Source organism: Schistocerca cancellata, chromosome 1 (assembly GCF_023864275.1).
Source record: "Schistocerca cancellata isolate TAMUIC-IGC-003103 chromosome 1, iqSchCanc2.1, whole genome shotgun sequence".
Lineage (NCBI taxonomy): Eukaryota > Metazoa > Arthropoda > Insecta > Orthoptera > Acrididae > Schistocerca > Schistocerca cancellata.
The window spans coordinates 401,700,221-401,723,706 of record NC_064626.1 but is presented as its reverse complement, the minus strand read 5'-3'; the positions used below and the strand labels follow the sequence as shown (position 1 = coordinate 401,723,706).

The following is a 23,486-nucleotide window of genomic DNA, read 5'->3' as shown; positions in this document are numbered from 1 at the left end:
CCGACTCAAAGCTTCCACCACAACATCACAAAGACGACAACAACATTTTTGAACAATCGTATTCCTATGGTACACAGTGCGTACACAGATCCAACGTCGCTAAAACGGAACATGGCGCAGGAACCCAACGGAGATTTTATACCTTGCACCTAAATTTGCTTCCGCCCTTATCATTGTTTACAACAAATTCCACGAAATGATAACCGATTCTATCCATTCCACGAAATGGGCAGTAGAATAAGTCGAAATAAGTAGTCCTAGTTCTCTTTACCTCTTTATTTCTAATACAGTTTCAGAATGTGTTTTAAATTTACTCGTAAATATAATAATCTACCTTGGGGCAAAACGGTCATTGTGTAGCAATCTACATATATTTATAAAACGCCTATCACGAAAAATTTGTCGCCAGTCCTTCATGTATCGTATCCCAAGAGCCGCGAACCACAAATTACTTCAGATGCGGTGAGTCCGCCCCCAGTAGCTGAGTGGTAGCCGGCATGATAGCTCAGCGAGTTTGGTCAGAGAGCCGGTTGGCCTCTGTAATAAAAAATCTGAGTGGAAGGATCAACAAACGAACTTGAACGGATGTCATTATAACGTCCGCAACGACCAAACACAACGATCAACAACGAACAAAATGCAAAAAACAAATAAATAAATAAGTGGTCAGCGCGACAGAATGTCAATCCTAAGAGCCCGGGTTAGATTCCCGGCTGGGTCGGAGACTTTCTCCCTTCAGGGTCTGGGTGTTGTATTGTCCTAATCATTTCATCGCTATCGACGCGCAGTTCGCCGAAATGGCGCCAAATCCAAAGACTTGCACTCGGCGAACGGTCTACCCGACGGCAGGCCCTAGTCACACGACATTTACATTTTTAGATGCAGTGGAAGGTAAAAGCCAGAAACTGCCAGATCTGACGAACAGAGAGGATGCTTGTGCAGTACTTATTTCGAATCCTTCCGTTATTCCATCTCCAATGCACTTTCGTGACGCTGCAGTATTAGTCTTTTCTTCTTATTATGTATTTTCTGTGCCAAGTGACCGAAAATGCGCGTAGTGTTGGTAAACTATCGTGTGAGCCTTTGCAAGATAATAAACAAGACTTAAGCCATTTGCATCCTAGAAAACATTAATTGTAACCAAGGACACACTCAGAGGAGGAACATGGAAGACCTGCTCCTCTCATCAGCCTCACCCAATTAAAAAATATTATTTTCGCAAACCGAACTCGTATACAGACCCGCTACGTAAACAGACATTGAATTCAGTACAAGTCTGAAGAAAGCCAGAACATATAACGGTTACTGACTAACAGAAAATTCACCCAGTGTAATTTGTCGTGAAACCTAGAAATAGTTTCGTCGTTTTCCGCTATCCTCCTTGCAACTGAATATGCTCTGTGTTCGAAAAGTATCCAGTTGCGTTGTACTTCCAGCTCGCGATCTTTTTGCTCATGTTACCAGGTGATGTGAAGAACTGCTGAAGTGTGAACGTACACAGCATTCGCGTTTATCTAAACGTTAGCAGTAGGGAGATGGCGGTATCAGCGCAATTTTGATATCAAATGGAAATTAATTAAATTGATCAATTGATTACCCTCACCTTGCACCCCACCACCACCACTACTCACCCACCCCTATACCCAGATGAAGTCATGTGCTTTTCTCAGCTGGCACGTCGGTCTGTGCCCCTTCCCCACTACCCACCCCTCCCCCTGCCTCTCCTCCTCCCCCACCTTCCCTATTGGCGGGAATTACTTTGTCCCAGGGCTGTGTTGACGTCACACCCCACCCCCCACCCCCGGAAATTGGCGGGAAATTAAAAATGGTGGTGACTTTTCCGGGACTCCAACCCTGGTCCTTCTGGACAGAAAGTCCAAGTGCGCCTTCCATCACATGTAAACTGACCAGATGCAGGAGAGAAAGGTTAGGCTACTGTACTTTATTTATTTTGGTTGGGAAACTGAAGAAAAAATCGGCCTTAATTATGTAATTAATCATAAAGCTCTATCCTAATTACACAACCATATGCATAGCGCTACACAAGGAGAGCCTAAAACCCCAATACAACTCAAAAATTGACGATGCCATACAACTGGTGTTATCCTGCTGGGAGAAAATTTCACGATACGACTCGATACTAGCGGCAGACATACTCAAACTCTATCCTTGACCTATAAACTGGCAGGAAAAAGGCTGGGGTGTAAGGTACTATCTTTATTTGCTTTTGGTGGGAAATATGCTCAACTGACAAGATGCTTGTGCTGGAGAGAGAGGAGTTTAATGCGTGTTTTACCTTTAAGTATGTAGCTGAGGACTGTCTCTATTGATGTTTGATTTCAGAGTTCGCTAGAGATGCCTCACCCTGCAGCCCAGGTAATCGAAACCAATACATGCTACCGCAACTGCTCTCATTACACATCGAAGTTGTCATGAAAAAGAAACCAGCACTCATAATAAACAGGTCATGTACTGGGGATAACTGTCGCCCAAAAATTGCAGATTGATGGCAGTTGAACTCGCATTCTCCTCGATGTACGACCAAACACTAGCGAATTATAAGGACCCACCCCTCCCATCATCCCTGCCCCTCCCTCCCTCCCTCCCTCCCACCCTCCTGCCCTCCCTCCACCTATGGTTAGGACACGGGCCTTTTCAATTGTCAACTTCTACCAAGTGCCTCACAGTTTTTTCTGCGGCCTACCGCCCTTCCTCTGGCAGGTCCTGGGCCAACACAGAATGATGTAAAGGCAACCAAATACAAGATAAATAAGGGCCAGCATGCTCCACACGCCGCGCCCTTGTTGAGGCACAGTGATCCCATACATGCACTGAACCCTCACCACACTGACCCTGCAAGTGCCTGCCATGAAAATATTGCATAGTAACAATTGTACTTAATGTCAATGCATCTCCTATAATCAAGCATCTACTAAAGAGCGAAACATATACATGACGATAATAAATGTCTTCTCTTCATGAAAACAGGAATAGTACATTTTCTTTTTGTTTTGTGAGCAAAGTCAGTATAGTTTTCACCTTTGACTGCAGGGTACGATTTGCATCTCATTATTTAGCAACATCCAGTGAAGTACACCACCGCCAATTACAGTTGACCACGTTCACCCTGAATAAAACTGGTAAAAAAGAACTTCACTATTTTTCTGCAAAAACCTCAGAATGTGCTCATTATTTCGAAACCGTCATCAGAGTAAAGAGAAAGCGGGAATTTAAACTCTGAAGAAAAAACGTTCATGTCAAGCAATTTCTTACAGCTTGATGTACAAGTTAGACTCTCTGAGAGCATTCTCTTGCATTCAGATCAGTGTCTGTAGATTGTCGTGCACGTGTCTATACAAACATTTCAGACACGTGAAATGACATTAGGGAATACAATCTTTCATGTCATTTGTTCACATGTCGGAAAAAGCGCAATCATTTTACGTTTGACAACAAGCTATAATTCAAGAGGCTGTTGCTGTTTTGTACACTATCGCAGGTTTTGTGTTACCGATGCAAAACTATATTACACCTGTGTTTACGAAACAAATCGTGAGAGTCTATCTTGTAACAGAACCTCCTATAAGGTTTTGCTGCATCTCTCTCTCTCTTTTCCATGACATCTAAATCAAATACCGTCTGTGAGCTTACATTTCAAATTTTTGATCCGTAAATAGCCTGTACCAACTTGCACGTAAAATTTCTGTCATGTAACAGATATTCAGTTGCAGTAGCAGCAGATTATTGTGTTTTAGCTTTGTAAATAATTTGATCACTGCAGCCTGCTTCACGCAATCTACTCTCATGTCGGGAAGAAACACTCATTATTTCTAGGTTCCACGATGAACCACAATTCAAGTGGTGTCTTCTTTATAATTAGAGGATATGAAGCATGAAATAACACAGGACTTGTGGTAAAACCCATTTTTAAACACACAGTCGTGATGGTAATAGTAGAAACATTCATTATTCCATAAGAATAGATACACCGGATTTCTATTAGTTTTATAGGCAAAATCGGTGTAGTTTTGAGAGATCTGTCTGCATCCAAACTTTAACTAGTTATATCATCCCTTGTAATAGGACCTCCTATAAGATTATACCACATTTCTCTCTCTCTTCCGATATATTGGAAAACAAATAGTGTTTGCATGTTGACATCGAGCATATTACATATACATGTATTGCTCCATTGGACAAGGTGGCCATTGGTCGAAATTGCTTATACAGATCTGTGTGAAGTTTTGTTGACTGTACCGGCAGAAGACCATATCCAACAGACTATCAATAACAAGAGAGGGTTCCTGTACTGTTCCTTCATAAGCAATTTAATACATTGTTTTTTTCCACTGTAACCACATCCAAGCAGTGTATGAGTACAGCTTTGTACACTGCTATACATTTTTGTTATTCCACCACGATTTCAAGGTCTGTGTCTGGTGCTAAACTGAGAGATAGCTCAAGATCACATGGTGTAAACTGTGTAGAAATAAAACATGTTTCTCATTGACAAAAATATGGAATACATCACAACTTATGGAAACCAGAAGAATTTGCAGCATTGTAGGGCATCTCCAAAAGCCATCCTAAGGTGATGACTGATACAGTTAATCTCTTCTTCCACATCAACGGGGTAGTGGATCTCCCTGTGTTACATTCCAAAGAGCATTGTTTTCTCATTTTCCAGTCATGTACATGATTACTATTCCAGTACTGACAGTTGCCGGAAAGGACTGTTCACAAGACATGCGCGGTAGTAGATACAAGAAGTATTACTGTTATTTTACTAGTGAAAAAAAAAAACATGTGGAGGACATCACAGCGTACAGTAATAGGATGAGTCTGCAGCACTGAGAAATGCTTCCAAACATCTGTCTGAAGGTGATGACCTCTACATTTAATCCCATGCTCCACAGTGAGAAGCAGCAGATATCCAGTGTTCCACCAAGGCTCTCTCCAACTCAACCAAGTGGTTTGAATCAATCATTATGTAGTAATTAAGAGCATACCAGTGGACAGATGGGATGGGAAAGATACCATTGATATGGGATGATGTACTGTAATATTCACCACAATTGATAGCATAATCAATTTTAGTAATTTTTCCAATTTTTCCACAGTTTCAACTGCAGCCAATGACACAGCAGATTGCTTCCCATTTTCTGTATCATTACTAAATCACTCCTCCACTACTTTGCAAGTACCTTATACTAGATTGCAAATGCAGATAGATGACTGTACAGTATGTCCATTTGGTCATATATATCATATTATACCAGTTGTTCTGTAATTTCAACACCAGCAAAAGACACAGCAGAATTCTGAGCCAATTTCTGCATCATCGCTAAACCACCCATCTACGACTTTGCAAGTATCAACTTGGTTGCATATTACAGCACATTTTCCCATATCAATGGTGTCATTCCCATCCCATCTGTCCACTGGTACACTGTTGATTACCACATAATGATTGACTGAAACCAGTTGGCTGAGATGGAGAGAGCCTTGGCAGAACACTGGATGTCTGCTACTTCTCACTGTAGAGCACGGGATTAAATGTAGAGGTCATCGCCTTCAGACAGTTGTTTGGAAGCATTTCCCAATGCTCCAGGCTCTTCCTATTACCTCTTTCTGTGATGCCATCCACATATTTTTTTCACTAATAAAATAATAGTAACCCTCTTTATATCTACTACCTCATGCGTGTTGTGAACAGCACCTTCCAACGACTGTCAACACCGGAACAGTTATCATATACATGACTGTATAATAGGAAAACAATGTTCTTCGAAATGGAACACTGAGACATCTGCTACCCCATCACTGTGGAAGATGAGATTAACGGTATAGGTCGTCACCTTTGGAAAGCTGCTGGAAATGCTCTGCAATTCTGCAAACTCTTCCAGCTGCCACATGTTGCGATGTCTTTCACACTTTTGTCAATGAGAAACATCACCTCTGTGTTTTATTTCTACCAACCTGTGTGTTATGGGAGTTCCACAATTTACATCATATTATCTTCAGCTTTCTGTGAGAGCCAATTGATCGAAACATGTTAATGTCACTTTAGCACCTGACACAGACCTTGAAGTCATGGTAGAATAACAAAGTGTACAAAGCTGTACTGATACACTGCTTAAATGTGTTTACAGCGAAAAAAAACAGTGTGTTAAACTGCTTATGAAAGAAAAATACAGGTACCCTCTCTTGTGACTGACAGTCTGTTGGATATGGTCTTTTGCCAGTACAGTCAACAAACCTTCACGCAGGTCTGTACAAGCAGCTTCGAGCACTGAGCACCTGCTCTAATGGAGTGATACGTGTATATGTAATGTGCTTGAAGTCAACACGCAGACCACATTTGTTGTTCGATGTATCGGAATAGAGAGAGAGAGACACTTACAATCTTATAGGAGATTCTGTTACATGGGGTAGTATAATTGGTTAAAGTTTGGATGCAGATAGCGCTCTTAAAACTACACCAATTTTGCCCACAAAACTAATACAAATCAGCTGTGTCTGTTCTTGTGGAATAATGACTTTTTTATTATTATCGTCACCATTGTGTGTTTAAATATGGATTTTACCAGAAGTCCAGTGTTATTTCATACTTCATAAGCTCTAAACATAAAGTAATCACGACTTGAATTGTAGCTCATTGTGGAACCTAGAAATAAAGTGTTTTCGCCTTAAATGTGAGTAGATTGTGTGAAACGTGCTATGTTGATCAAATTGCTTACAAAACTAGAACACAAGAATCTGCTGCTATTGTGACTGAATGTATGTTGTATGACAGAAATTTTACACGGAGGTCGTTTGAGGGGAATTATAGTTAAAAAATGTCAAATGTAAGCGTACAGACAATAGTTGATTTCTATGTAATGAAACAGAGACGCAGCAAACTATTACAAGACAGGCTCTAATATAGGTAAGAAAAGGGGGTTACTATACTAGCAGCTACCAAGTTCCAACTACTTTTCAAAGTCACCAACTACACCTTCTTCCCATTCGAAATACATGCACATCAGTCACTGTATAGAGGAAATATTCTAGGATTTTTGTTAGCTTAACGAATAAGACAAGCAAATATTCTAGTAAAAAGTCTTTATTAACTTTTACATGTCCATTTATATGTAGAAAACAACTCTTTCTTTATTTTTGTTAGGTGTAGTTTTAATAATGCCCAATTTAATTTTTATTTTACAATTTAAATCCACATCTGAATCATCTTTCTCCAGCCACTAATTTGACAAATACAGAAAAGGTATGTTCTTGATTTGCCGTATGTATCTAAGTTTTTCCTGTAAACTACCTGTTTTATAGTTTCAAAAATTAGTTCCGTTCTTTCCAGCAGTTCTTCTAGACGAGAGAATTCGGTAATTTTAATTTTTCCCGTTATTTCTTGAATAACACTGTTGTAACCATCCTTCTTAAGCAGATCCAAGGACGAATGGACTTTGATCAATAGACTTTTCGTGTGCTCTTTAATATAGTAAACGTGCTCCAGTCCGCCGTTTTCGGCGAGTACTCCAACCATGGGCAACCATGGCAACTTACCACTAATCTTTACAGTAAATGTTGCTATATTGTGTTCTCCAGCCGTAGACAGACTTCTCCATACAGTATGTTTAAATCCATATCTAAAGCTGGCCTTCGCATTCATAATAGCATCTTCCTTTTGGATTTACAGCTTATATTCTTCCTTCTCCATATACTCCAGTTTTCTTTTCTTTACTTTCACATTCTCCATATCCAGTTTCCTTTCCCATGTGCATAACACATTAACTGTACTTAAAGGTGTAAGTTCTTTAGTGGGGAATGGTTTAAGTCCGTTCGACACAGTGATTCTTTTCTTAGGATTTGTGCTATAACAATGTCTGTGTCAACCAGAACTAATTCTGCAATATCTATATCGGACAGTACTGTTCAGAACACTGTTCTTGTGGTGTCACCGTCAGACACCACACTTGCTAGGTGGTAGCTTTAAATCGGCCGCGGTCCATTAGTACATGTCGGACCCGCGTGTCGCCACTGTCAGTATTTGCAGACCGAGCGCCACCACACGGCAAGTCTAGAGAGGCGGACTAGCACTCGCCCCAGTTGTACGACGACTTTGCTAGCGACTACACTGACGACGCCTTTCTCTCATTTGCCGAGAGACAGTTAGAATAGCCTTCAGCTAAGTCCATGACTACGACCTAGCAAGGCGCCATTAACCATATCTGGAGAGAGTCTCATTTGTATAACCAAGAGCGATGTACCACAATGATGGAATAAAAGTTAAGTATAACCTCAGCTACGTACTTTTCAATATAGCATTAATTTACGTATCCTGTTCCAGAATTCACGCCCGTCTGCCTTAGATAGCGTGCATTTCGGCCTCCTCTATCTACAAGGTGTTGGCACATTTGCCAACTCATCAGTTCTACACTAAGAAAGTTTTCCCTCTTTATAATGCGTATATCGTCTGTGTTGGAATCAGAATTATGAATCTCCACGAAGTTTACTGGTAAATAATTAAAACTGTTTGCAGACGGAACACAGCTGACAAGCTTTTCTCGGTCTTGAGTATCTGGAAGACTTACTTGTACAACGGTCAGTTTTCGAATTTTCTTATTGTCCCAGCACACGAATTGTAGAACGGTATTAAATACAACACAGCAACTTTTCCGTGGGTTATCTGTTAACTGACGCCACATGGACGCAGTTGTCACAGAGTAAAGTGGAGCACGCTGTAAATCCTGTTTGCTGCAGTCTAACACAAGTAAACACTCTTGCATAGGGTCGAATACACGAACCATTCTGTAGTTGCGTATTGTAGCATCCAGCCTGATAATACCATGGTGCTAACCAAGGAAGAGCTGAAAGATTTTCACAGTCGCATCTCAGAACACTTTATAAAATCTACAATGTGGTTACCAAAATCTCTGTTCACTCTAGGACTTCTGATTTGACATATAAATTTGTTATATATCTTTACTCTACAGTAGGAGGTTAACCCCATTAGACAGTCTATTCCAGCTGTCTTATCGTAGCCCAGAAACACATCAGGGGGTGGAGGTAATTAACTGACCAATTTAATTAATTTGCATATCAGTTTGATATCAAAATTGAGATGATACCTCTATCTCCCTACTGCTAACGTTATCTTGCTGACTGCAAAATAACGTATACCAATGTCTGACAAAATATTGTCTCTTATACACGCATCTAAAAAAGTTTTGCATCCGAGAGTACCGGAACCTGTACCGAAAATTGGAATTGAGATCGACATAAACATCATTTTCCGCCCTTTTTATTGCTCATAAAAACCACAATCTGCATGTTGTACCACCATACAGCGAGACCTTCAGAGGTGGTGGTCCAGACTGCTGTACACAGCGGTACCTCTAATACCCAGTAGCACGTCCTCTTGCATTGATGCATGCCTGTATTCGTCGTGGCATACTATCCACAAGTTAATCAGGGTACCGATGGTCCAAATTCCCCCACTCCTCAGCGGCGATTCGGCCAGAGGTGGTTGTTCTGGGTACTGATTTCTCAGGATCTATGCACCCAAATTGCGTGAAAATGTAACCACATGTCAATTCTAGTATAATATATTTGTCCAATGAATACCCGTTTGTCAACCGCATTTCTTCTTGCTGTAGCAGTTTTAATGGCCAGTAGTGTAGATGTTTGAAACTATTACAAGTCCTCTAAAGTATCAAAGTCCTGCCATTGTGGCTGTGAGGGATGCCTACGTTGAGTCCACAGTTGGCCTACGATGCCTGCGGAGCCTAACACTGCAGCTTGTAGACTCGGCGGTAACTGGACACTGTACACGACTTGGCGCACTGAAAAGAACTGTCCGCGTTAGTTCAGAGCTCCGGTATTCAAAGAGGCGTCGACCAGTCGCTATCCACACTCATGATGTTCGTGGGTTGGGAGCTGCGGCCCTGGCGGACCTCGGTACAGTTCGTAGTGCCAACCCATACAGCTGCTGCGCTACGAGTGTTTCGAGCTGTACTCTCAGGAGTCGTGAGTACCGTCACTACACAACTGAGTCGATCATTGATTGAAAACGATTCTGTTAGGCTACTTGGAGACCATTTGCAGTCATTCATGGACTTCATTTATGCGCCCTGTCACCGGGCCACAGTCGTTCGCAACTGGTTTGAAGAAGATTCTGTGTAATTCGAGTCAATGATGGGCCACAGAGATCGCCCGACATTAAGCCCATTGAAATGCTGCACCGGCAAGACTTTCAAGGTTATGGATGGCAATCGAGGCAGCATAGCTCATTGTTTTTGCAGGAGACTTCAAATGGTTCAAATGGCTCTGAGCACTACGGGACTTAACATCTGAGGTCATCAGTCCCCTAGAACTTACGCCTAAATAACCCAAGGACATCACACACTCCAATGCCCGAGGCGGGATTCGAACCTGCGACCGTAGGAATGGAGCGGTTCCGGACTGAAGCGCCTAGAACCACTCGGCCACGTCGGCCGGCCGGGAGACTTCCAGCGATTGGTTGACTCCGTGCCATGTCGAACTGACGCACCACACCGGGCAAAATGAGGTCGGGCACTGTAATGGGAAGTATGCCACCTCAGAGTACATAATTTCTATGATTTTAAGGGCAGGTGGGTCCCCGGCCGCGGTCTTTCTGACCGTGGCCTCGTAACACAGCCGTCGATGAACGTTTTCGTGGATAGAAATCTGATTCCGGTGCGGAGATGCAGGTGTCAAGTCGGCTGGTTTACAAAATTTCGTGGCGCTGAGGCCGCGGCGGCCGTAAAAGGCGCCCCGGCGCGCTGCTGCCTTTGTTCGCACTGCGCGGGTTGGCCGCCCGAACCGCGCTCATCGCCGCAACACTAAAACATTATTACCATTCTTCCGGCTTTGGCTCGTAAATTATATTTTAATAGCGCGGTGCGCGTCCGCGCGCCCGAATGGGGATGACTGCTCGCCGGGCTGGCCGGCCCGCCGAATGACCTGGGAGGGAAAGTCCGCCGCACAAAGGCGCGTCGCCCCGGCCCGCGCTGCCGCCACTAAAACGGCCTAATGATCAACCGTCAGCCACACGGAATGATGGCCGCGGCCTGCTGATCTTCCATTTTCTTCTTTCATTTTTACCTTTTTGCCTCCAACCTCGACCGGCCTCGGGATCGTTCTCGCTCTGTTCGGATTCTCATTTTCGCCGCCTCACATTTCACCGGACAACAAAGCGCGTTCAGAAGATTAGACTGTTCTAAAAGGTCAAAACCTTGCAACTCGACGATTTTACTGCCCGACAAAAGAAGACGACGGAGAGATCGGGAGAGGGGGGGAAAAAAAGTTGGACAGAGAGAGAACAGCACGAGGAAAGAAAAGAAAACTCGTGTCGTAAACTGTAAATCCCGGCACGAGCAGTAAATTATATGGGAGACACTTTTTATACTTCTGTGAAATGCCCTTCATGCAGTCGACGAACGGCCCGGATGACTCCATGTTTATAGATGTGGACGTATTTTGGCACTCGAGCCATTAAGTAAGGTCGGGTAGGAGAATAGTGTCGGCAGGAAATTAAAACACTTAAAATCGGGGAATCAGTGACAGCGAACGGCGCGATCCTCCCAGTTCGTAACCTGTGCGTTGATTGATACACGATGCAGAGTGCGACCGTGTATGGGAGGTGAACTTTTTATGTCGCTCACTGTCAAATGAATAGATTACACGTACTCCTTTAATCGTCATTCGTGAATAGACTGTCTCATGTCAGCAGTAACTGGTTTTTCATGTTCTCCTTAGTGTCGTAAAATAAGCGTCTGCGTACTCACGTATGTCATGTCATTATTCGTTCACTGACACTCAACTAATTCTTTGCTCATTCCTACTACGCTAAATATTCTGGGTACGTATGATTTATTTCCCGGAAGTGTAACTTTGAACGTCGTATTGATATGCTATTTAATATATTGACGGATTTCTCAGATACACTGAAGCGTCAAAGAAACTGGTGTTGGCATGCGTATTCAAATACAGAGATATGTAAACAGGCAGAATAAGCCGCTGCGATCGCAATGCCTATATAAGACAACAAGTCTCTATCGCAGTTGTTAGATCGGTTACTGCTGCTACAATGGCAGGTTATCAAGATTTAAGTGCCTCGAGATGACTGGGTGTTTGTGTTGTCCTCATCATTTCATCATCATCCAGGAAAGTGGCGAATTTGGACTGAGCAAAGATTGGGTAATTGTACGGGCGCTGATAACCACGCAGTTGAGCGCCCCACAAACCAAACATCATCATCATCATCATCAAGATTTAAGTGAGTCTGAACGTGGTGTTATAGCCGGCGCACGAGCTATGGGATACAGCATCTCCCAGGTAGCGATGAAGTGGGGATTTTCCCGTACGACCATTTCACCAGTGTACCGCAAATATCACGAACCCTGTGAAACATCGTATGTCCGACATCGCTGCGGCCGGAAAAAGATCTTGCAAGAACGGGACCAACGACGACTGAGGAGATTCGTTGAACGTGACAGAAGTGCAAACCTTCCGCAGATAACTGCAGATTTCAATGCAGGGCCGTCAACAAGTGTCAGCGTGCGAACCATTCAACAAAACATCATCGATATGGGCTTTCGGAGCCGATGGCCCACTCGTGTACTCTTGATGACTGCACGACACAAAGTGTTACGCTTCGCCTGGGTCCGTCAACACAGACATTGGACTGCTGGTGACTGGAAACATGTTGACAGGTCGGACGAGTCCCGTTTCAGATTGTATCGAGTGGATGCAGGTGCGCCGGTACGGAGACAACCTCATGAATTCATGGACACTGCATGACAGAAGGGGACTGTTCAAGCTAGTGGACGCTCTGCAGTTTCGTGGGGCGTGTGCAGTTGGAGTGAGATGTGATTCCTGATACGTCTAGATACGAATCTGACAGGTGACACGTACGTAAGCATCGTGTCTAATCACCTGCATCCATTCATGTCCCTTGTGCATTCCTACGCACTTGGGCAATTCCAGCGGGGCAATGCAACACCCCACACATCAAGAATTGCTACAGAGTGGCTCCAGGAACACACTCTTCTGAGTTTAAACACTTCTGCTGGCCACCAAACTCCCTAGACATGAATAATATTGAGCGTATCTGGAATGCCTTGCAACGTGCTGCTCAAAAGAGATTTCCACCCCCTCGTACTCTTACGGGTTCATGGGCAGCGCTGCAGGATTCACTGAGTCAATTCCCTCCACACTACTTCAGACATTAGTCGAGTCCATGCCGGATCGTGTTGCTACACTTCTGCGTGCTCGCGGGAGCCCTACACGATATTAGGCAGGAGTAACAGTTTATTTCGCTGTTCAGTGAAAAAGAGTGTGTGGTGCTGACAAAAGAAGTACGGGGAAATGATAACGAAAGCTAAAAATAAGTGTCATTCTGACACTGAGCATGGGAGTTGTACTAGATTGTAACATTGTGTGGTAATAATACACAATGCAGGCTGTTACTGCGTCAAGTAAGATAAACAGATAAACATGAGTAATCAGTCGTAAAACGTGTAAATGATCTGTCTATTCCCTCATAAATCGGCTGTTTTTTTTATAGTTGTTGATGTATTGGTATATAAATATCATGAATGAAGGTAATTAAAAAGTTTCGTACTACATATTATCAGTACATTTTTAACTGCTTGCTCACCGCCACACCCTGCAAAATTCGTCGGACTCGTCGGCAAGAGTAGAAAATAATCGCCTTTTGAACCTGCAAATTACACTCTTATCTAGATTCAGTGACTTAAAACTCGTGTTACGAGCATGTTCTTTGTAGACATGCCGCTATTGTCACGAAGCGTGAATGTGACACTTGTCACTGCAGTCGTGCATTGTTCCAACACTAGTAGATGAATAGCTACTTCGTGTAACGGAGGAAACAGCTCCTGCACCAAAGCATCCTGTTTAATTTAATAGTGTTATGCTCGCATATAGCCTGCATAAGCACAAAAATAATGTAGCAGTTAAAGGACAGTTCATCGTTAATACAGCGTATGGAATGAGTTTCTAACAAATTTCAATCTTTAATGTTTACTCTGTTCGTTCCTCCTCCATGAAGATGTTTCCTTGATTATGAATGTACTTCCGACAGAAGTAACTACTGGTTTTGTAGATTTGTCAAATGATTCATTGTTATTCCGAAGAAAACTATTTAATATTAGGTCAATTAACAAAATAGGTTTCCTGCATTGTTTCATTTCGTCTGCTAAATCTCTGCTTATGAAGGAAGGGAAATTACAGCCTTCGGTAACTGTCTGACAGCCAACAACACTGTAGATCAAGTTCGTAAATCTGTGAATTGATACACGAGGCTCACTTCTACTGCATCAGCGACAAACCTTTTTTATGGGTTGCTCATTTTATAATGAACAGATTTCATATATTTCGCTCACTTATAAGTTGTCTCCTTATGTCTCGGTAGTTGATGATTCCCTTAAGTAAACTTTTTCGTCTCACTGATTGGCCTTTCAACAAACGGTGGTGACGTGTGCTCATGAATCCGTTCATTAACCTCCCGACAGGCGTCCACTCGTTGATTTAATAGCGTCGGTGGTTCCAAAGTCTCTACGTCACTACTTCAGAGAAGCTTCTAGGACTGTTTAATGCAATCGTCAGAACTGCGAATCCTTTTTCCAAAAAGGAGCTTTGTAGATGGCAGAAACAAGATATCGAACAAGTTGGCATCTTTTCAAACCACCTGGTCCGGACGTGCTTTTAAGTACCCGAATTCTTGTTTCTAATTTAATTTGGAAGCCTTCCTTATTTATAGCTTAGCCCCAGAATATTTCTGACTTCAGATGATAAAACAACATGAAATTTATTTGGTCTATAGTTGTTTCTCCCAGAGAAACGCCATGTAAAATTCAGCCTAACAACTGATGGTCATAATACTAACTCACATTAGTTTACGTAGAGCAAATAATGCAGTAATAATCTATTTAAAATGTCCTTGCTTTGCTTATTCTCGTGGGATCTGTTCGCACAGCTTAATATACTAAATTGTGACACAAAGACGTGAAGAAAACCCGTACTGAATTGGCGACGTGTAAACATACGTATTTCCTGCTATTTCCTCGTATCCTTTCCATTTGTATAGACCTCGTATCCTTTTCATTTTCATAGAGCAGAAAGAACTGAAACATAAGGGTGCACACAAACAAATCACATGAATAGCGTATAATTGGGGTAATAAAACAGCACTAAATGACCGAGTGACCATCACGAACGAAAACTCTACACTTTCGGGAAAAGTGACTGGAGAAACTAAGACAGATACATTGGAGATTAACCAACCGCCGAAGTCGAAATCATAGGAGATTGAGTACCACACCGCTTTGACCGTGGATTTGGGAAGGAAATCGACTGTGACTTTTCTAAAGCAGCCATCAATGAGAGACAATTCATAAGTAATGCACAGGTTGGTATTTCTGTGCATTGTTTAATGCAACAACAATGAAAATCAGTTCTGATGTACATCTACATCTACGTGGATACTCCGCAAATCGGACTCAAGTACCGGGCAGAGTAGCGGGGAGCTTGAAGACGAAGCACGTGCTTTTATTTTTTCGCTGTGTACTGTAACACAAAATTGGCGAGAAGATCGAAACTTCATGCGGCAATTAACCGACAGAAATCCACAGTGCGTTAAGCGAAGTTTGTGCTGAGTTTACAGTGGACTGTAACACAGTTTCACCTTAAATTAATCGTTTTCGTGGTGATCGTATGAGCACAGACGATAATGTAAGACACAAAAGGCCAAAAACGTCAACAAATGACCGAAGTGTGAAACTTATGGAAGAGGGTCTTGAAGAAGATCGCAGTGCAACTTGTGAGGAACTCTCTGAAGCAACTATAATTCCCCCAACATCAGTATTACGTACTCTTAAAAATGATTTGAAGAAAAGAAAAATTTCTTCGGGAAGGGTTGCACACTGTTTGACTGCTGAAACTCCTGAACATTAGAAACTTGCTCAAACAACGATTCGACCGTGAAGGCCAAAGATTCTTATGTCGCATTGTTGTCATTAAACGTGGGTTAGAGATTTGAACCGGAGTTGAAATCACAGTCCAATGAGTAGAGAGCTTCAGATTCTACACGTCCAAAAAAATTTCGATGCGTTCAATCAAAGCTCAAGCAGATGATGGTTTTATCTTATTATCAGCAAAAAATCATCATGTGGAACATGTGTCACAGCAGTGTATTATCGTAACTTCAAGCAAAACCTTCTCAGAAAAATGCACAAATCACGACCTCAGTTGCTGGAGACTGGCTCACTCATTCTCCACGGCAATGCTCGCCCGCATATCGGCGATATTGTAGGCCAAAAATTGCGTGAATACGGACGGCAAGTGTTGCTGCATCCTCCCTACAGTGAGGAAATGAGTCCTTCAGACTTCGACTTGTTCCCGAAATTGAGAAAACCTGTGTGTTATCTTTCATTGTAAGAGCTTTCTGCCACCGTTACCCGACCCATTCGACAGATGAACAGCAGTGTTGTCGTGGATGGAATAATAGAGCTTTCGTGACTTTGGGATCCAGTCGTGGAGAAGCAGGGAAATTATACTGAAGGACTGTAAAGATATATTGAAAAAAAAGTGTAAGTAAAAAAAATTAGTGTACATTATTTGTGAAATGTCCCTCGTACGTCTTCATCTAGATATTTCTGTGCAAGTCACACTTAAGTGTTTCCTATGTATTTAGCAAGGAGTGTTTATAATAATTTTGAGGCTATTTCCCAACCTTTCCACTCCTGAAGAGAGCATGAGAAAAAAGAACTCATACATTTTTCCTGAGTGTTGTGATTTATCTTATTTTATTAAGATGGTCATTTCTTCCTATTATAATGAGTAAAAATTTCTTTTGGCATTAGAAGGGGAAATTTGGTTCAAATAATTTTCGGGAATGCAGGCATAGCTCTTTTACAATGATAGGGTGTGCTCCTGTCGAAATATCGGTGGTTGTCGATGACGTCATCCGGCTGCATTCCCGCAAGTTATTTGAACGTTGTATATGCGGGAAGAAACTTAGGAGAATGTTAGAGCTCGCCTCAATGGAAAACCTTTATTTTAATGAATGCTACCTCAACTCGATTATCATCGTGACACTTTTTTCTGTGTTTCATGATAATGCAAAGATGAGCTGCTCTTCTTTGAACTCCATCAATTCTTATCCGGTAAGCATACCATACCATGCAGCAACACTTCAGAAGATGATAAACGAGTCAAGTGTCTGGAGTCTGTTTGATAGATTTGTTGCATTTTTTAAGTGTTTTGTCAATAAAACGCAGCCTTTGGCTCGTCTTCCCTGTTCTGCTATGCGATGGTTCTAATTTAAGTAGTTAGCTGCAGAGAAATTCCACCTCATGCAAGACTCCGTTTGGTCACTTTTGCTTTAACCACGACAACACAAACAGTTCAGAATCATGTTTGGGTAAAACAAAAGTAATCAAACAGTATCTTACATAAGGCGGAATTTCCCTCCAATTTTTGTTAGCAAGCACAGAAAGTAAGAAGGGCTACAGCATCCGAGAAATGATGAAGTTGTTTGTAATTACAATTCCTAAGCATTTAGCTAAATCAGATTTATAGTGTAACCGAATTTTAACGGAATTTTTTAACATTCATGTAGAGGAACTTCTACTTTTTATGTTCGGGATCAGTGTCTACTTTTCGCAGTGTGCCTATATCTTGTCTAAATCTTTTGCAGTTCGTTTGGAACATCTGATGACTTTTCTAGATGGTAAACGACCATATCATCTGCCAACAATCTGCGAGTAAGAGTCCTGCTCAGATTATTAAATCGATTAAGAACCTCAATAATCCAGTCGTACAGTTAAGACGACAATCCTTGGCACGCAATTTCTTCAGAAGCTGCTCGTATGGTACTGTGTTAAAAGCTGTCTCGAAATACTTACGTATGGAATCAACTTGAGCTTCCTGTCGAAAGCACCCTTTACTTCGTACGACTTAGTGGCTAGTTATATTACACAAGAATGAATTTTTCTGAATCCGTGTCGCTTATGTGTCACCGGATTATTTCCTTCGAGATATTTCGTACTGTTGTAACATTGAATATGTTCCAAAATATTACTTGCAAAGCTATTTTGGACATATTGTTGTTATTTACGCGTGGTGTGACCTGTGCAACTTCTCAGTCTTTCGCTGAGCGAGAGGCTGTATATGATTGCTAGGAAATGTTCCTTAAAATGCATCGCTACGTCACGGTTATCTGTGACAAGTTACTCATATTGCCATTTGTTCTTGTTTCGAATTCTGTAATATTCGCTGTATCTTCTTTGGTGAAAGAATTACGAAAAAACGTGTTTCGTAACTTAGCTTTAGTGGCGGCCTCGTTGGTAACCTCACCGTTAGTACCGCGCAGTGAATGTATTGATTGTGTCATGCTGCTGATAAACTTTAGACAACCGGAACCTCTTTCCATTTTCTTGAGGATTACTATACGGTTTACTTGTGGAAACTATTTACATCTCGCAATGAATTTCTCATTAGTTTTTGACCATCTGTAAACCAGCGCCAACCTAGGTTTTACGTTCTGTTTGAATTTGGAACTGTTCCTTCGTTGCTTCTGCAAAGTATCCTGATCTGTTTAGTGTACAGTGAGGCATCTGTCCTGACTCGTATTAATTTAGTTTCTGTTAAACACTCAATTGCCGTAACACAATTTCTTTGATTTTGATTGATGTGAGATCGATGCTTATCTACATAGTATAGAAGGAATGAAGACTGCCCGTTAGGAAGGCGTTACGTGAAATTTTATCCGATTTTTTAAAATGGATATATTTTGCGTTTATTTTTGGTGGCGTTGGATGCTACGTTCTCCAGTAATGCTACATGGACCTTGTCGACACTAATTCTCGTATTCGCGACGAGGCTCTGTGTTTGCTCAGAATTGTTTACCATCAAGAGGTGTAGTATGTTATCGCAGCCCTTTCCACTTCGTGTGGTCTCTTTAACTAATTCTTTAAAATATATTTTTGAGAAAGCATTTAATACAATCACAGAAATTAAACACATTTTCGGTAACATATTTAAGGTACATTCAACTCCCTAGCAACTATAATTGTATTAGTCTGTTACTTACTCGAAATGTGACTCGAATTTTCCTCGAACCTTTCGGCAACTGTGTCATATGAATCGGCGGTCGATAAAAGGAATCAATTCGGTTGTTGAATATAACGTTACCCACACTAACTATGTAGTTTAATGTAGTTTAATTCCACTCTATGTGAGACTACTTCTATCAGCAAAGAAGAGGCCGCCTACACTATTAGATCCTTTTATAAAGTGTTGGGTTGAGCTTATCTCCGGATTGTGGTCATCATGTTTTGGCTCATCAGTGCAGATGTAGAGTGTCACCGACCTCCTGAAATAACCTGGTTTTGTAGATGGATAAGGGAAGAGTGATGTAAGCTGGTGTGTCGTGGGTGGTAGCGCGGTTGAACTGGAGAAGAGGACGTGCTCCGGTGAGCGCTGTTCCGCTGCTTGTATTATCTACCACCTGTCGAACCCGGCTGCCCAGCGGCGTGCGCTGACGGCCAGAGACGCGGGCCGGAGGCGGCCCCCCGGGGCTGTGCCTCCCGGGGTAGGCTGGCCGCAGGGCCTCCGAGTGCTGCGCGCTGTCAGGCGCATGCATATTCATACCGCGCGATCGCACGGCATTGCCAGCTGCTGTCAGCACACCGTCATCGCCAAGGAACCGTCTCTGCCGACGCAAAGGCACAACAATCGTTACGGAAAAGCTCGCCGCGTCCGAACAGCCACCCGTATTTTCATTCCTTCTTTTGCGGTTAGAACGTTTGCTTAATGTTTAATAGCGTTATACGGGGTGTTCAGAAAGTCTCTGCGCAGTGCCGTATGATTGTTAGCCGCGCGTGCCGCACGCCGCAGTGAATATACCGAAATGTAACTCAGTGAAATACAAAATATTAATTTTGAATGCATGGTTTCGTGGCGATATGAATTAATACAATTTTCTCGGGCTTCTAGCCGCGTCAGTTGGTTAAAATCCCACGAGCTTTCGACCGAGCTCTCCTAAGTCATTCTCAAGTGGTAAGAATGACTGTTGTGTCGCCGTGGCCGCATCGCTATATAGCCGCGCTGCTGGCTGTGACGTCACTGGTGCTCCCTTCCTCGCCATATATGGTAATGTTGAAACGTCCCCTTAGAAAAATTTATGAATTACTGTGCTGGTAAACCTCTCGTATTATTTGATTTTCGAACAGCTGAGCAAAACTGAAGGTACTCAGACATTACTCTCTTTACTTATTCTGGTCATCACTAAACTGACACACAATATTTTTAGCGCAACGCTATCTGGCTTTCAATAGTCCCTACAAAAGAATGGCCCTGACTAACAATAACCTATACCTTTCATGAATCACTTATCTCAGAGAAATCTTCGTTACTCGAAATACTGCAAAACAGCGAGAGCCAATACTGCCAGCTAAATAAAAGATTCTAACTACTGAAGGCCCTAACTACTGATAGGCATACTAAGCAAATGAAAGATTTTGATAGAGAACAAACAATCTATTTACCTTAATACTGTTTATATATATATATATATATATATATATATATATATATATCAGTTCATGAAATCCAGTGTTACAAATTTACTCTTTCTGGCGGACACACGTCCAGATCGTCCGCTCTTAAAATTCTGCCATCTCTCTCCCCATATCCACCACTGCTGGCAGCTCACCTCCAATTGCGCAACGCTACGCGCTGTTAACAGCCAACTGCCCAACACTTCAATAGCAAATCCCAACAATGCAAACCAACCACAGATTGCACACAGCACAGTATATTATCTTTTGGACACTATTAAGGTAAATACACTGTTGGTTTCAAATGGCTATGAGCACTAAGAGACTTAACATCTGAGGTCATCAGCTCACTAGAATTTGTTTTTAAAATTTTTATTTCCAAATCTTAATAATTATACAATTTTAACGCACTACCTTATATGATTAGTGGGCCCAGATAGAACATAGAACTACTTAAACCTAACAAACCTAAGGACATCACACACATCCATGCCCGAGGCAGGATTCGAACCTGCGACTTTAGCAGTCTCGCGGTTCCGGACTGCAGCGCCTAGAACCACACGGCCACCACGGTCGGCTAAATACATTGTTTGTTCTGTATCAAAATCTTACATTTGCTAACTATGCTTATCAGTAGTTAGTGCCTTCAGTAGTTAGAATCATTTATTCAGCTGGCAGTATTGGCGCTCGCTGTATTCCAGTAGTTTGAGTAACGAAGATTTTTGTGAGGTAAGTGATTCGTGAAAGGTATAGGTTAAAGTTAGTCAGGGCCATTATTTTGTAGGGATTTTTGAAAGCCAGATTGCGTTGCGCTAAAAATATTGTGTGTCAGTTTAAGCACAGTCATTTATAATTTTTCTAAGGAGACGTTTCAATGTTTCATCTCGCGGCCATGACGCGCGTTTTAACTTCGCTATGGCCGGATCCCAGGCTGTACTGAGATGCAGACCGCCGTCCTTGTTGGTGGTGTTACCCTCGTCCATCGTTCTAAAGTCGTCTCAGATGCTGAAAGTCGGCCACTAGAACTGAACCACCTCCGAAATGTCTTCCGGGAAAACGGGTACAGTCACGGACAGGTGTCACAGGCTATATCTGGTGTGACACGCAAGAAACACACCAACAGAGAAGAGAACACCACCGAAGAAGAAAGCAAGAAACTTGTGTTTTTGCCTTTCTGTGGTACAGTGTCGGGAAAGATTAGCCAGCTCCTGAAGAGATATTTAATCGGTATTCGGGCACCCATCAAAAATTCGACAACTCATGAGGTCTGTGAAGGATGATCTAGGGCTTAGAAAGCCTGGAGTGTACAAGATATCACGTCAGTGTGGCTGTTGCTACGTCGGCCAGCCAGCCTGAGTGGCCGAGCGGTTCTAGGCGCTACAGTCTGGAACCGCGCGACCGCTACGGTTCGAATCCTGCCTCGGGCATGAAGGTGTGTGATGTCCTTAGTTTAGTTACGTTTACGTAGTTCTAAGTTCTAGGGGACTGATGACCTCAGCAGTTAAGTCCCATAGTGCTCAGAGCCATTTGAACCATTTGCACTACGTCGGCCAAACAGTACGCACTGTGGAGCAACGCCGGACGGAACACGAGAGGTGCTTACGCCTACGCTATCCAGAAAAATCAGCCGTGGCAGAACACGCCATAGAAAATAGACACCGAATTCTATTCGACGAAACATCTGTCATGAGGACGAAGGGGTTTTGCGATAGCGTCATAAAAGAAGCTATTGAAATAAAAACCTCTGAAAACACCATCAACAAGGACGGCGGTTTGCAGCTCAGCACAGCCTGGGATCCGGCCATCGCGAGGTTAAAACGGGTGCGACGGACGCGGGATGAAAACATTGCCATATATGGCGAGGAACAGAGCACTAGTGACGTCACAGCCAGCAGTGCGGCTATATAAGGACGTGGACACGGCGACACAGCAGTCATTCTTACCACATGACACTGATGAGGAGAGATCGGTCGAAAGCTCGTGGGATTTTAACCACCTGATGCGGCAGGAAGCCCGAGAAAAATTTATTAAGTTATCACTTTATTGAATATCCATTTTTGCTTACAAAGTTTCACATTAAGTGTTGAAAGTGTCCCCGCTGTTGTTCAATACACAATTCAGTACGGCTAATCATGTATCCAAACACAAGCTGTAAATTTTATTCTGTAACAGAATTCATCGATGGATTTTGGACGGATTTTATAGACAGTTGATTTCACTGCACCCCAGAAGAAAAAAATGAGGTCAGGCGATCGTGAAGGCCAACGTCCCTGTGAAATTATGCGATCACCGAAAACATCAGCAAGCAGTGACATTGAAACGCCAGCTGTATGCGCAGTTGCACCATCTTGTTGAAAATAACCGTTCAGTATTTCACTTAAAACAAGTACTCCTATGAATGGGTACAGAATATCACTGCAATATCGTTGTGAGTTTATTGTTTCGTTCAAAAATATGGGATCCACAATCCGACGTCTAGAAATTGCAATCCAAACTCCTATTTTCACAGAATGAAATGGCTTCTCATGAATACACAATGGATTTGCAGTGCTCCACATGCGAGAATTTTGCGAGTTCATGCACCCGGATGAATGAAACCACGCCTCATCTGTGAAAAACGTTTCATTAAGAATATCCCTTCCATTTTGTTGAACGAAATTTTTGAACCATTGACAATAATGCAGTCTCTTGCCATGATCAGTAATGTTCAGTTCTTGCACGAGTGTCACATTGTATGGGAAAAGTTCTAATTTTTTCCTTACAGCTTTGTGGGCAGTTCCGACACTAACGTCGATTTCCTGGGCGAGTTTTCTTACTGACTTGTCTGGCAGGCAGGCGAACAATCATACGGCACGCGCGCCTAACAGTCATACGGCTTTTTGAACACCC

General features: G+C 42.5%; 1 long non-coding RNA gene across 1 annotated transcript in view; it reads left to right on the top strand.

Annotated features, from left to right (window-relative positions):
* The window catches only part of LOC126175698 (uncharacterized), a 408,285-nt gene that overhangs the window by 160,814 nt on the left and 223,985 nt on the right, over positions 1 to 23,486 (top strand). The gene's annotated exons all lie outside the window — the stretch shown is intronic.